This window comes from Triticum aestivum, chromosome 3A (genome assembly GCF_018294505.1).
Source record: "Triticum aestivum cultivar Chinese Spring chromosome 3A, IWGSC CS RefSeq v2.1, whole genome shotgun sequence".
NCBI classification, from domain to species: Eukaryota; Viridiplantae; Streptophyta; class Magnoliopsida; order Poales; family Poaceae; genus Triticum; species Triticum aestivum.
Genome location: NC_057800.1, coordinates 41,151,027 through 41,162,842, shown reverse-complemented (window position 1 = coordinate 41,162,842; position 11,816 = coordinate 41,151,027). Strand labels below are relative to the sequence as shown.

The following is an 11,816-nucleotide window of genomic DNA, read 5'->3' as shown; positions in this document are numbered from 1 at the left end:
CGCACACACACACACACCGTTTACTGGAAATCAGAGTCACGGAAGTTCAAGATTGATGAATTTGTTACATGCACCTCGCTATCGAGGGGAATGTCCTCTCTCATCAGAAGAACATTCCGCCTTAGCAAGACACACATGGTGTCAACATTGAGTTTGATCCCGGGTGGACAGGGTTACGACCACCCTCGTAACCATTCAAGCACATGTCAAACCTTGAGGATAAAGGTTATACATTTTTTATATTGACAATAATAGTTCTAGTGCAGTTGGGACCAGAACGTTAGCAACCACTAAATAAAAATGAAACCATCGACAGTCCTCTCTCTCTCTCTCTCTCTCTCTCGATCTATCTATCTATCTCTCTCTCTCTCTCTCCCCCATTGACTTGATCTCTCCTCCGTCCTTTGTACTCCCTCTATATCTTAATATAAGATGTTTTTACGGTTTAATTCAAACTACAAAAATGTATTTTACTCCCTCCGTCCGGAAATACTTGTCATCAGAATGGATAAAAAGGGATGTATCTACAACTAAAATACATCTAGATACATCCCCTTTTATTCATCTTGATGACAAGTATTTCTAAACGGAGGAGTATTAAGGTATAAATGTAGTGTTTGACTGCCCTTATGATATTGTGCTAATTAACGTCATTGCCTACTTGTCAACCTGCCCTCGAAAAAACCATTGAACCCCCGGGGTGGCACCTTGCGCCATCCTAAGTGTGTTTCTTTATTCTATCTTTTCTAATTTTGGTGTACAACTGATGCAATGATTGTTGTGTCTCAAGATATACGGAACTCATTAATGCTAATAGCGAGCACATTGTTGTGGTGATATAATACACACATTAATACAATACACAAATCTTTGGTTGACGGGTCATAAATAGGGACAACGTTAACAAACAAGGACTACATATTTGGAGGTTTACCAAGATTGCTTGTTGTCATCTTTCACTGTTTCTTAGCCCGATCACTTCAGCGGCACTTATAATTAAGCAACAGGGCAGCAACAGGTCTTTTTGTCGAGGCAGACGGCTCCGGGGAGCGGCTGGACGCAGAACATCTTGCACCGCTGCTCGGTGCAGTTCGGGAAAAACCTCGCGTAGCACTTCCCCGGCACTGGGAAAGCGGTGGGCTTATCCTTCTGCATGCGCACAAACAGAAAGAATAAAATATTACAAGTTTCAGATCATCTGCCCGATCTCAACGCCGCCATGAATAAATGGCAAATTAATCAACTGACCACTTTGCGGGCGTCGCATGTGGAGAGGAGAAGGGTGGCAGCCATGATCACCATGAGGGCGGCCACGACGAAGCTCAAGGAGCTCCAGTTCTTCCTCGGTATCGCCATGGTGTGCAGTACAGGAGGAGGCTAGCTACACTTACGTACGTACTACAGTTCCTGCCTTCGTTGTGTGTTGATATAGGAGTATTGTTCGCGTCGCTCTTCTCTCTCTATATATTAGGCTAAGAGTTCTACTCGATCTGTATCATGAGCATAGCATGTTGCCCAGCCGTTCCTTCCAAGTTTCAATCACCCTCACATCAAATGCATGATCCAAATCAGTTTTTCTTAGGACAGTGATCCAATCCGGAGAGCTCATAACCGGCGCTTATAGCGCCTGAAAGGCAGGCCGACCCATGTAGCTCTCGGTCGCTAGTCAATTTTGTTATTTTTTCATCGGCTCGTACACTTCAGTTCGGCTCTTCCTATCTGCTCGACAAAGGAGAAAACCGACTCTCGTCTTCTTTGTTTTCAAATAGTTGAACAAATAGAAGAAAACGTTGATTCTCAAAATTTTAGCGAGTTTTAAAAAGTACATAAATTTGAAAAAAGTTCGTGATGCCAAAAAAGGTTTGTGAATTTGAAAGAAGTTCCTGAATTCACAAATGTCTACGAAAGCTAAAAAATGCATGAATTCAAAAAATAACTGTGAATCGGAAAATCCTATGAAGTCAGAAAAATTTCACAAATTTGAAAGGAGTTTACGAATTCAGAAAAGTTTGCGAATTCAAAAATAGTTCACGAATTTGAAAATTTTTGCGAAGTCAAAAAAAGTTCATGAATTAAATAAATGTTCACAAAATTTGAAATGGGCCTTTGCAATTTTTATAAAAGTTCGCGAATTTGAATAAAAAGTTCATCAAATTAAAGAGAAAATAAAGAAAAGGAAAAAAAAACGAAAAAACGATGGAAACTAGAAGAAAATGGAAAAAAGAAAAATAAATCATCGCAAGCTTGCCTAAGAAGCTTTCCATCCAAACCTTCCGCGATGAATGAAGTGTAGTACCTAAGTGGGGTGAAAGCCCTATAACCGATGCCTTAATCGACAACCCCCAATTTTTTTTCTAGTTGTTTTCCTTCCACCTGACTCCCATCACGAACAAAACTCAAGGCCTATCCTTCTCAAAAAAAAGTAGAAGTATTCTTTTCACCCTCAAATCTCATCCAATGGAGCCATAACCCCCTCAACTCGAATTTAGTATAATTTCAACCCTGAACATGTCAAAACCGGATTAATCAAGCCCTGAGTGGTTTCATGCCACAACAAAAGTGGTTTTGCAGCGCATGGTGGTGATTAGGCACTGATTTTTCGGCGACATGGCGCTGAGGTGGCAGTAGATCGGGAAATAACTTTGTACCTCTTCCACGATGATATGTCACCTTCGTCCTCGTGCTTGTATCGCTTCCTCTAGCGTACATTGCCATCACTGCCTCCTCCGGTGGCCCGATTGCCACCATAGATCGTGATGAAGGGGAGCTGGACCAGTGCCCTGGCGCGGTGATGCCGTACATCGTTCCTCTCGCGCACCATGTTCAGCAGGTCGCTGAGGCTTTCCACCTCCACGCCGCGCGCATGGCACCAGCGGCGTCGTGAACTACGTACATGCAAGTAGATGCCTGGATTGTGTCCAGCACCATGCACGGTCTGCACAGCCTACACAGGATGTGGTTGCAGATCGGATGGCACTGCTTCTCGGACATGCCGGCGTGGTTCGGTTCGCAGGGACGACGCACGTTGGGAAGTCATGATCAAGGGTGTCCGCGCCCATGGTGGTGATCCAGGCCGTCACGTAGGAGAGTATCGAGCTCCCAGGCCCGACGTTCCGGCAGAGCATGACACCAGGACGTTATGCTCCACCGCAGAGAATGCGTTGATGGCGACGCTAGTTGTTCGACGTGTAGTCGATGGAGCCACCGCCAAGCGAGAGCGCGCTCACGCCGCAGCCGCAGCGGTGTCCATAAAGGCGAGGAATTCCGAGTCAGTAATATGAAGCTGCCGCCGAGCCAACAGACCTTGTCCCACTGGTAGAAAAAGGACCTATAGTCCCGGTTCGTAAGGACCTTTAGTCCCGGTTCCTGAACCGGGACTAAAGTGTCGGTACTAATGCCCTGTACCTTTAGTCCCGGTTCAATCCAGAACCGGGACTGATGGGCCTCCACGTGGGCAGTGCGCAGAGCCCAGGCAGGAGACCCTTTGGTCCCGGTTGGTGGCACCAACCGGAACCAATAGGCATCCACGCGTCAGCATTTCTGTGGCTGGGGTTTTTGTTTTTTTTTGAAGGGGGGAGGGGTTTGGGGATTTTGGGGGGTTAATTTAGGTGTTTCATATATTGTGTTGGCTAGCTATAATTAATAGAGAGAAGTGTCCTCTCTTATGTCCGTGCTTGGTCAATGCTACGTACTATACATACGTATAGAGAGGACTAGACACGCTAGTTAGCTAGTAAGCAAACGAAGGAAACAGAAGATCGTCATGAACATATATGCATACAGAGAGAAGCGATATCGACCACCTCTCCTTCTCCGAGAGATTGGTCGAACAACAAGTTCTCGTATATCTATCCGACACTACCGGCTACATATATACAATAATTATCTCTTACAAATATAATCATACGGACTCATGGTCCACATAGTATTCTCCGTCTTCAGCGATCACTTGGTCAAGAAAGAATGCCGCCAATTCCTCTTGAATTGCTCGCATGCGAGCTGGTGTTAGGAGTTCATCCCGCTTCCGAAACATCTAATTTGAAGAAGGGGGTCAATACATATATATATGAATGAATGAAACTCAATACAAATGATGGTAATAAAATAAAATTATGAATGTTGTTATTTACGTACTTCATATTGTTCGTCAGAGTACCCGCCCCGCTCACAGGTCGTGTGGCGGATGGACTCGCAGATGTAGTATCCACAGAAATCATTCCCTTTTTCCTGCCACAACCACTTTACAAGAAATAGAGGTCAATCAAACTGATAAGCAAGAATGCTAAATGGTATTGATGAAACTAGCGCTTGAATCACTAGGAGATGCGCGGAACATGCTACTATAGTACTTACTTTCGGGTGTCTAAATTCCAGCTCCTTCGGCAGTCCCAGAACTTTTCTGGTAAATTTTCTCCAAACCCTGCCGGACAAAGAAACCAATTACTTGATATCAGGAAATGAACAAAGTTGCTGATATGGTGGATAATGATCGATTTAACTTACTTCTTGAGGATTTCAGTCATGTCCGCATACTCCTGGGGATCTTTTCGTTTAGAGTCCAAGACGGTTACTACTCCCTGCTCAAGCCTAATCTCTAGGAGAATATAATGGAAACCGCACACGCATGCATAACTCATCAATTACATTACTATAATCTGGACTAATATATAAGGGAAACCGAATATGCACAAGACAGTAACACTCACTTGAAGTTGTAAGGAAAGAGTATTATATCTTTGTTTTTCATTTTTTTTGAATGATCGTAGCAAGTTGGCCTCGGTATCTCCGGGACGATGTTGAACCTCAGTTGCATCTATGAGATATGTGTTAACGAACCCAATATCACCGATTTGTCTTTTCTTCAATTCGGTGATCTTCATTCTGCATAATTTGCTTTTTGGTACAAAATTCAGCAAGAACCTTCCAAATACCGTTATTTGGAAGGCCTGTGCTGAAATTCATACAAAAAGGCAAATTATCCTATCCGGGACACCATTCCAAAATAATTTTGAAGGACTTCGTCATGCCCTGGTTACTTCCGGCTAATGATGAAGCCATGGATTTCTTAAATACTTTGATACTAGGAAATCTCTCTCGACCCCTCGGCGATCCTCGACCCCTCGAACCCTCGACGACCCTGGAACCCTCGACCCCTAGACGACCCTGGAACCCTCGACCCTCGACCCTATAGAACCCTCGAACCCTCAACCCTGAAACCTCGACCCTTAACCCCTTAACGACCCTCGACCCTCTACCCTAGTTCCTGACCCTCGACCCCTCGGCGATCCTCGACACCCTCGTTTCCAATAAAAATTAAGAAGAAGAAGAAAAAAAGGAGAAAAAAGGAGAAGAAGCTCCTCTATTCCTTCTTCTTCTCCTCTTTTTTCTTCTTCTTCCTCTTCTTCCTCTCCTCGTCTTCTCCTTCTTCTTCTCCTTCTTTCTCTACTTATTTTCCTTTTCCTTATTTTACTTTTTCCTCTCCACTAACATAAAATGCACTAACCTAAAATGCAACAAACATAAAATGCACTAAATCGATCAACTAACCTAAAATCAGTGATAAAATGCATTAACCTAAAATCGATATCTACTAACAACTTAAAAAATTAATACATACATGAAAAAATGCATATATGAAAAAAAACATCATCATATCATCAACAGAAAAAATAGTATTTTTTCTAAAAATCTATCTTTTGCATATATACATCAACATATATATACACTAACCTAAAATGCACAAAAATGCTATCGGAGAGGGGGTATATCGACCCCCCTCATGTATCCACATACATACATCTATACATACATACATTTCTCATATATACATACATACATTTCTCGTATATAAGTTTTTCTTCTTCTTCCTTTCTTCCTTCTTCCTAGCTAGATATATAAATTTTTGCATATATAAAATACATATATACTTGCATATATGTATAATTTTTTGCATATATAAAATTTTGCATATATAAAGTTTATCTAAAATCTAACTTTTGTATATATGAACATATATACACAGAGAACATATACACATATGCACATTTTTATAACAATGAAAAAAATAATAGGAAAGGGCGCTGGCGGCCGGACCGAAGGTGGCGGCGTGTGGTCGGGGCGACGGCGATGGGGTTGGGGAAGGGGCGGCGCGCGCGGCGACGGCGACGGGGTCGGGGAAGGGGCGGTGCGCGCGGCGACGACGACGGGGTCGGTGAACGGGTGGCGCGCGCGGCGACGGCGACGGGGTCGGGGAAGGGTGGCGCGCGCGGCGACGGCGATGGTGTTGGGGCCGGCAGGGGCGGCGGGTGCGGCGACGGTGTCAGGGCAGTGGCTCGGCGGCGGCGACGGCGAGGTGGACCAGCCTGACGGCGTCGGGGCATGGCTCGGCGGCGACGGCGACGAGGAGTAGAAGGCGTCGGGGCGAGAAGAAACAGATGGATTTTGGCAAAAACTGCAAAGTGCTGTATATATAGCAAGAGCATTGGTCCCGGTTCGTGGCACAAACCGGGACTAATGCCCCCCTTTAGTCCCGGTTGGTGCCACCAACCGGGACCAAAGGCCTCTTTTCAGCAGCCCAAAGGGCGGGAAGCGGCTGCCTTTGGTCCCGGTTGGTGGCACCAACCGGGACTAAAGGGGGGCACCCATTAGTCCCGGTTGGTGCCACCAACCGGGACCAAAGGCCTGTGCTGCCCCGAACCCAAATATTTAGTCCCACCTCGCTAGTTGAGAGGGAGGCGCACCTGTTTATAAGGTGCGGTGCGCCTTCCCTCTCGAGCTCCTCTCTAAAGCAGGCTTTCGGGCCTAACACTGCAATCTGTGCCTGTGGGCCTACTGGGCCTCCCGCGGGCCTGAATCCTGGCCCATGGTAGGGTTTCTAGTCGTATTCAGGCCGTGGGGGCCCAGTAGGTGGCATTTTTTTGTTTTTTTGTTTTTTTTGTTTCTACTTAGAACTAAATACTTATAGTTTTGTAGTGATTTCTTTTTTATTTTAGGTCACAAAAATTATAAACTTTCTGTTAGTGGCATTAGTTTTAAAATTTGAATAGTTTAAATTTGATTTTTTAAAAATTTGTGTGAATCATTAGTTTATGAATAACTTTACTATAAAAATTGATTTTTGAGTCAATCTTTTTCCTGCTATTTAATATTACTGTGTTTTATCATTATACTCAATTTGGTAATTTTAGTTAGTCATAACAAATATTATAGGGGTGAGCCCTATTTTTTTCCAGTTTTTTTGCTTTGTTTTCTGCATTATTTATTTCCTTTTGTTTTTTGCTTTATTTTTTAATTCTTTTTGCTTTTAGTTTTAGAAAAATTATAAACTTTCTATTAGTGCCATTAGTTTTCAAATTTGAAAACACTTTTTTAGTTTTTTAGTTTTCTTTATTGCTTTATTTATTTTATTTTGTTTCTACTTACAACAAAATACTTATTGTTGCTATTTTTATTTTTTCCCAGTTTTTTTGTTTTGTTTTCTGTATTATTTATTTTCTTTTGTTTTTTGCTTTATTTTTTAATTCTTTTTTGCTTTTAGGTCAGCAAAATTATAAACTTTCTGTTAGTGCCATTAGTTTTAGAAAACATATAACCTTTCTGTTAGTGCCATTAGTTTTCAAATTTGAATAGTTAAAATTTGAACATAGATGCACCTATAGAGAAAATTCGACCTAAATTCATAGTTTTCAAATGAACTCTGAAAAAGTTGGCATAGCATACTCGTCTGTTACAAATTTGGCATGGTATCATCATAATAGTTGCGGGAGAAAGTCTTCACTTTTTCTTCGCTTGTGTCATTTTCTTATTGCGCCGTAACCATGGATAATCTTCATTGTTTATCAGGATGCTTGGGTCAGCCTTGACATTGAAGGGAGGAATTTGATGAAACTTTTCATAATTTTCAGACATGTCTGTCTTGCTGTCCACTCCCAGGATGTCCCTTTTTCCTGAAAGAACTATGTGGCGCTTTGGCTCATCGTATGATGTATTCGCTTCCTTATCTTTTCTTTTTCTCGGTTTGGTAGACATGTCCTTCACATAGATAACCTGTGCCACATCATTGGCTAGGACGAACGGTTCGTTAGTGTACCCAAGATTTTTCAGATCCACTGTTGTCATTCCGTACTGTGGGTCTACCTGTACCCCGCCGCCTAACAGATTGACCCATTTGCACTTAAACAAAGGGACCTTAAAATCAGGTCCGTAGTCAAGTTCCCATATGTCCACTATGTAACCATAATCTGTATCCTTTCCGCTCTCGGTTGCTGCATCAAAGCGGACACCGCTGTTTTGGTTGGTGCTCTTTTGATCTTGGGCGATCGTGTAAAATGTATTCCCATTTATCTCGTATCCTTTGTAAGTTAATACAGTCAAAGATGGTCCCCTGGACAACAAGTACAACTCATCACAAACAGTGTTGTCACCTTTGAGACGTGTTTCCAACCAACTGCTGAAAGTCCTGATGTGTTCACATGTAATCCAGTCGTCGCACTGCTCCGGGTGTTTGGAGCGCAGACTGTTCTTGTGTTCATCGACATACGGGGTCACCAAGGTAGAGTTCTGTAGAACTGTGTAGTGTGCTTGAGACCAAGAATATCCGTCCCTGCATATTATTGAGTCTCTTCCAAGAGTGCCTTTTCCAGTCAGTCTCCCCTCATACCGCGATTTAGGGAGACCTATCTTGTTAAGGCCAGGAATGAAGTCAACACAAAACCCGATAACATCCTCTATTTGATGGCCCATGGAGATGCTTCCTTCTGGCCTAGCGCGATTACGGACATATTTCTTTAGGACTCCCATGAACCTCTCAAAGGGGAACATATTGTGTAGAAATACGGGCCCCAGGATGACAATCTCGTCGACTAGATGAACTAGGACGTGCGTCATGATATTGACGAAGGATGGTGGGAACACCAGCTCGAAACTGACAAGACATTGCGCCACATCACTCCTTAGCCTTGGTACGATTTCTGGATCGATCACCTTCTGAGAGATTGCATTGAGGAATGCACATAGCTTCACAATGGCTAATCGGACGTTTTCCGGTAGAAGCCCCCTCAATGCAACCGGAAGCAGTTGCGTCATAATCACGTGGCAGTCATGAGACTTTAGGTTCTGAAACTTTTTCTCTGGCATATTTATTATTCCCTTTATATTCGACGAGAAGCCAGTCGTGACCTTCATACTGAGCAGGCATTCAAAGAAGATTTCTTTCTCTTCTTTCGTAAGAGCGTAGCCGGCAGGACCTTTATACTGCTTCGGAGGCATGCCGTCTTTTTCGTGCAAACGTTGCAGGTCCTCCCGTGCCTCAGGTGTATCTTTTGTCTTCCCATACACGCCCAAGAAGCCTAGCAGGTTCACGCAAAGGTTCTTCGTCACATGCATCACGTCGATTGAGGAGCGGACCTCTAGGTCTTTCCAGTAGGGTAGGTCCCAAAATATAGATTTCTTCTTCCACATGGGTGCGTGTCCCTCAGCGTCATTCGGAACAGCTAGTCCACCGGGACCCTTTCCAAAGATTACGTAGTGTAAATCATTGACCATAGCAAGCACGTGATCACCGGTGCGCATGGCGGGCTTCTTCCGGTGATCTGCCTCGCCTTTGAAATGCTTGCCTTTCTTTTGACATTGATGGTTGGTCGGAAGAAATCAACGATGGCCCAGGTACACATTCTTCCTGCATTTGTCCAGGTATATACTTTCAGTGTCATCTAAACAGTGCGTGCATGCGTGGTATCCTTTGTTTGTCTGTCCTGAAAGGTTACTGAGAGCGGGCCAATCGTTGATGGTCACGAACAGCAACGCCTTAAGGTTAAATTCCTCCTGTCTGTGCTCATCCCATGTACGTACACCGTTTTCATTCCACAGCTGTAAAAGTTCTTCAACTAATGGCCTTAGGTACACATCAATTTCGTTGCCGGGTTGCTTAGGGCCTTGGATGAGAACTGGCATCATAATGAACTTCCGCTTCATGCACATCCAAGGAGGAAGGTTATACATACATAGAGTCACGGGCCAGGTGCTATGATTGCTGCTCTGCTCCCCGAAAGGATTAATGCCATCCGCGCTTAAAGCAAACCATACATTCCTTGGGTCCTTTGCAAACTCATCCCAGTACTTTCTCTCGATTTTACTCCACTGCGACCCGTCAGCGGGTGCTCTCAACTTCCCATCTTTCTTTCGGTTCTCACTGTGCCATCGCATCAACTTGGAATGCTCTTCGTTTTTGAACAGACGTTTCAACCGTGGTATTATAGGAGCATACCACATCACCTTCGCAGGAACCCTCTTCCTGGGGGGCTCACCGTCAACATCACCAGGGTCATCTTGTCTGATCTTATACCGCAATGCTGTTGGGGAACGTTGCAGAAAACAAAAAATTTCCTACGGTTTCACCAAGATCCATCTATGAGTTCATCTAGCAACGAGTGATCGGATGCATCTACATACCTTTGTAGATCGCAGCGGAAGCATTCAAAGAACGGGGATGAGGGAGTCGTACTCGACGTGATCCAAATCACCGGAGATCCTAGCGCCGAACGGACGGCACCTCCACGTTCAACACACGTACGGTCAGCGTGACGTCTCCTTCTTCTTGATCCAGCAAGGGGGAAGGAGAGGTTGAGGAAGATGGCTCCAGCAGCAGCACGATGGCGTGGTGGTGATGGAGCTGCAGTACTCCGGCAGGGCTTCGCCAAGCTCTATGGAGGAGGAGGAGGTGTTGGAGAGGGAGAGGGAGGCACCAAAGGCAAAGGTGAGAGGTCCTCCACCCCCACTATATATAGGGGGGCCTAGGGAGGGCGCCGGCCCTAGGAGATGCAATCTCCTAGGGGGGCGGCGGCCAAGGGGTGGGGGGCTTGCCCCCCAAGCAAGGGGGCGCCCCCTTTAGGGTTTCCCCACCCTAGGCGCATGGGCCCTAGGGGAAGTGGTGCCCCAGACCACTTTGGGCTGGATCCCTTCCCACTTCAGCCCATGGGGCCCTCTAGGATAGGTGGCCCCACCCGGTGGACCCCCGGGACCCTTCCGGTGGTCCCGGTACAATACCGGTGACCCCGAAACTTGTCCCGATGGCCGAAATAACACTTCCTATATATAATTCTTTACCTCCGGACCATTCCAGAACTCCTCATGACGTCCGGGATCTCATCCGGGACTCCGAACAACATTCAGGTTACTGCATATACATATCCCTACAACCCTAGCGACACCGAACCTTAAGTGTGTAGACCCTACGGGTTCGGGAGACATGTAGACATGACCGAGATTGCTCTCCGGTCAATAACCAACAGCGGGATCTGGATACCCATGTTGGCTCCCACATGCTCCTCGATTATCTCATCGGATGAACCACGATGTCAAGGATTCAAGCAACCCCGTATACAATTCCCTTTGTCAATCGGTATGTTACTTGCCCGAGATTCGATCGTCGGTATCCCAATACCTTGTTCAATCTCATTACCGGCAAGTCACTTTACTCGTACCGTAATGCATGATCCTGTGACCAGACACTTGGTCACTTTGATCTCATAATGATGATGCATTACCGAGTGGGCCCAGTGATACCTCTCCGACATACGGAGTGACAAATCCCAGTCTTGATCCGTGTTAACCCAACAGACACTTTTGGAGATACCCGTAGTATACCTTTATTGTCACCCAGTTACGTTGTGACGTTTGGTACACCCAAAGCACTCCTACGGTATCCGGGAGTTACACGATCTCATGGTCTAAGGAAAGGATACTTGACATTGGAAAAACTCTAGCAAACGAACTATACGATCTTATGCTATGTTTAGGATTGGGTCTTGTCCATCACA

At 45.0% G+C, this 11,816-nt stretch overlaps 1 long non-coding RNA gene across 2 annotated transcripts; it reads right to left on the bottom strand.

The window, feature by feature from the left end:
- Positions 1-793: 793 nt before the first annotated feature.
- On the bottom strand, positions 794-1,454 carry LOC123057794 (uncharacterized). 2 transcript variants are annotated; one of them, XR_006426961.1, is made up of 2 exons: positions 1,249-1,454; positions 794-1,149 (listed from the first exon to the last, which is right to left on the bottom strand). It is a non-coding gene; the product is annotated as an uncharacterized lncRNA (long non-coding RNA). The 2 variants fall into 2 exon arrangements; XR_006426960.1 differs by having other exon boundaries at positions 794-1,164; positions 1,249-1,444.
- Between the last annotated feature and the right edge of the window lie 10,362 nt (positions 1,455-11,816).